The sequence below is a fragment of the Mastomys coucha genome, unplaced genomic scaffold (genome assembly GCF_008632895.1).
Source record: "Mastomys coucha isolate ucsf_1 unplaced genomic scaffold, UCSF_Mcou_1 pScaffold9, whole genome shotgun sequence".
In the NCBI taxonomy this organism is placed as follows: Eukaryota; Metazoa; Chordata; class Mammalia; order Rodentia; family Muridae; genus Mastomys; species Mastomys coucha.
The window spans coordinates 80,598,722-80,602,604 of record NW_022196915.1 but is presented as its reverse complement, the minus strand read 5'-3'; the positions used below and the strand labels follow the sequence as shown (position 1 = coordinate 80,602,604).

General features: G+C 39.6%; 1 pseudogene; it reads right to left on the bottom strand.

Annotated features, from left to right (window-relative positions):
* Window positions 1-1,696: 1,696 nt before the first annotated feature.
* On the bottom strand, window positions 1,697-2,484 carry LOC116084196 (annotated as a pseudogene).
* Between the last annotated feature and the right edge of the window lie 1,399 nt (window positions 2,485-3,883).

Below are 3,883 nucleotides of genomic sequence, written 5' to 3'. Positions count from 1 at the left end.
TTTTTTTTTCTTTGTGCAGCTGTAGCTCTGACTGTCTGGAAAGGTGACCAGGCTGTCCTCAAACTCAGATATCTGCCTACTTCTGCTTCTGGCATGTTGATATTAAAGGCATGTGACACCGCTGCCCAGTATTCTTTTTAAAGTATAACTTGGCCAATTGTAAATTAAAAGACAAATAAATATATGTTTATGCTAGTATAGAATGTATATTGAATTCAAGAAACCTGGCAAGTGACTAATATTTTAAACAGTTAGTTTTTTCTAACTTGCTTTATTTACATTCCAAATGTTGCCTCCTTTCACAGTCACTCCAAGATTTCTTCAATCCATCCCCTCTCCCCTTTGCCTCTGAGAGGCTGTTCCCACACCCACCTCCTCTAGCCCTTCCTCCACCCAATTCACCCCCTACCAACCTGGGAAAATCAAGTCTCTACAGGATTAAGCACATCCTCTTTCAAGGAGACCAGACAAGCCAGTCCTTTGCTACATATGTGTTGAGGGCCATGGACTATCCCATGTTTACTCTTTGGATGGTAGTTTACCCTCTGAGAGTTCACAGGGGTCCAGGTTAGTCGACACTGTTGATCTTCCTATGGGGTTGCCATCCCCTTCAGCATCTTCAACCTTTTCTATAACTCTTCCATAGGAGTCCATGACTTCAGTTCAATGGCTGGTTGTAAGTATCTGCATCTGTTTCAGTCAGCTGCTGGTAGAGGCTCTCAGAGGACAGCAATGCTAGGATGCTGTCTGCAAGGACAGCATGACATCAGTAATAGTGTCAGGGTTTGGTGCCTGCTAATGGGATGGATCCCAAGTTCGGCTGGTCACTAGATGGCCTTTCCTTCAGACTCTGCTTCATTTTTGTCCCTGTATTTTCTTTAGACAGGAACAACACTGGGTCAAAGAATTTGAAGATTGGCCGGGCGTGGTGGCGCATGTCTTTAATCCCAGCACTTGGGAGGCAGAGGCAGGCAGATTTCTGACTTCGAGGCCAGCCTGGTCTACAGAGTGAGTTCCAGGACAGCCAGGACTACACAGAGAAACCCTGTCTCGAAAAACCAAAAAAAAAAAAAAAAAAAAAAAAAAAAAAGAATTTGAAGATGGATCAGTGGCCCCATCCCTCCTGCAATATAAATCTTCCTGCAATATGATAAAACACTAAATTTACAGAACATAGAAAGAATATTAAAAGCTGTAAAGGAAAAAGGCCATGTAACATAAAGGGAGACCTATCAGAATTATAGATTTTCAACATAATATAATTTTAGTACTTACCTGACAACCAAACTCCTTTAAACAAAATCATCCACAATGTACATGCTTTGAATTCATGGGGACCATCTCTCTCATGTCATGTTTCTTATTGTCTCTAAATACATATGACATCATACTTTCTGAATCTCTCATTTCTTGCAAATACTGACAATAACACATCTATGGTTTCCTGTTATGTTTTTATAACATAAAGTGTCTATTGATTTCAATAAACCCTCCTTTTTGTCTTTTTATTATTTAACTCTCAAAAGTGAGACCTCAGCATTCTAAATAGTACATTCATGTTTCTTCTTCACTTTCCCCATCATTGATACAATGTTCCTTAATGCAAATCATTCACACAATGAGTACACATAGACACTATACAATACTTATTTCAATGTTCCAGAATAAGAGAAAATATAACTAAGAAAAATAATTTTCATTTGTGAATCATAAGCTGAAAACTTCCTCTCAGAGCATCAACAGAAGCAGGAACCTCAGAAAGCTGTCTCCTGCCATGATTGGAAACAAGGACGTCTTGGTCATTGTGCTTCACCTCTAATTCTGCCTCCTCTTTTGTCAAAATCCCTTTGAGGATAATGGGCAACCTAGTTAAACTCTGAAGCAAAGGGACATCATTGCAGCAGAAAGATGTACTTGATAAAGACTGGGGGGGGGGATTTGTGTTGATTTTCTCTCTTCAGGGGATCTGAGATCCTTCAGTATTATGTTGGCCTTCAAATTCAGCTGGTTTCTCCTGTTCCCTCGCCTATTGCCAAGTTCAGGCACGTCTACAGTGATGACCAAAGCTTTGAAACACAAGGCACCTACCCTCTGAACTACCTGTTTTTGATGATCTGCTTTGACTGCACATAGGCTTAGAAACCATGGAAGCCTCCAGTATCAGCAGCAACAATGTCTTCTAGGGTATAGATGGTGTAAATGCTAGCTGTGCTCTCTTTTCATCCAGCCAGGCAATAGAGTGTAAGGCTGTAGGTAAGATGCAAATGGAGGCATTGATCTCCTGCCTTTGGATTGTGGTCCATGTGTCCACCTTTGACATATCTCTTAGGTATCTGTGGCTTAGGAAGATTCTTTTAAATGCTGCCATGTTGTCATTGTAGGTAATGCTATCATCAGCTTTCCTTCAACAAAGTCCAATGAGGCCTTAGATAGCTTATTTTGTACATATGCCTTAAAGTCTGTCAAACACACCAAAGACATTTTTGGACCAGTAATTTCTCCAATAGGAAAAAGAGCAGTAAGATCAACAGCTGCGAAGGTGCTGTAGACAATGGGGTTGGTCATAGCATTCAGGACACTTACACAAGATTAGTCTGTAGTCCAATTCCCAAACAGTGGTCAGCAGCATCTGTGAATGGAAGTCCAAGTATCTAGTAGCTGCTCAGTCCCACAAGCAAAGCAGGTGAAGAAGAATAAATCTTCTTTCTTGCAATGTCCTTATGTAGGTCTCTAGCAGAATTTGTGACCCAGAGGTGCCACCATGCCTGGATCTGGGACTTGCTTTGTCCCAGATGACCATGAACTCAGAGATCTCCTTGCCTTAGTCTCCTGGAATTCATAGCCACTATGCCTCAAGACCTCCATGCCAAGATCCAGGTCAGAAACTTTTATCTCCTAGCCTTATGACCAGGATCACAGGTGAGCCTTCCAATTCTGGATTGTAGTTCATTCCACATATACTCAAGCTGACAACCAGGAATAGCCATTACATTTCCTTAATATCCATTCCTAGGTTAGTGGTGATATTTGGTCTAAGAACCTAATAAAATCAAACTGATAGTGCTATTATATTTCTGTATACCAATAGTGTAAATTAGGACCAATTTAATACTAATTATATTGAATTACTAATCTTGATATTAAAATATGTAATTTAGAATCCAAATTATAATTTTACCTAGAGGAAAACATAGTTATCTTCATCTGAATTTAACAATATAAGGATAATTATTTTTTAAAATAATTTTTAGAATTGGATCCACACATATTGGTTATTAATTATACTTTTTCTCTTTTTGCAATAGCAAATTGACAACTATTAACTGGTTCTAAAATATATTTATAGAAAAATAATTGTTAAAATAGTACTTATGCAAAATATTTTATTTTTTAATTCTCTACAAATGTAATATTAAATATATTAACAATAAAATATAAGGAGAAAAGTGAAAGTTTGATAAATTCTCACTTTCTGTGAATTAAAAATATTCAGATTTTTATCATAAGTAAAATATCACTTGTAGCCCGCGCAGTTGTCTCGCCGGGAAGAAGACACGCGGACACACTAGGTTCCTTCTGCAGCGAAGTTTCCTGCCCTCTCCCAGAGGGAAAAAGAGATCAAGCCCAAAATCTGCACTGCTTATATACACCACAGTGCGGCGTGTCTGTCCACAGCATGGTGTGTCTGCCAATGATTGGCTCTCCGCTCATTACCCTACGTAACGCCCCAGAATGGGCCGTGACATGGCGTCTTTTCACTCTACGCACACATGCGCAAACAGTTGTTTACTAAGAGTTAACAGCGGAAGTAGGCACCATCTTGCCATGGCAAATGCCGGCTCCCTACATCTCCCCCTTTTGTTTTAGTTAAAAGGGAAGGCCA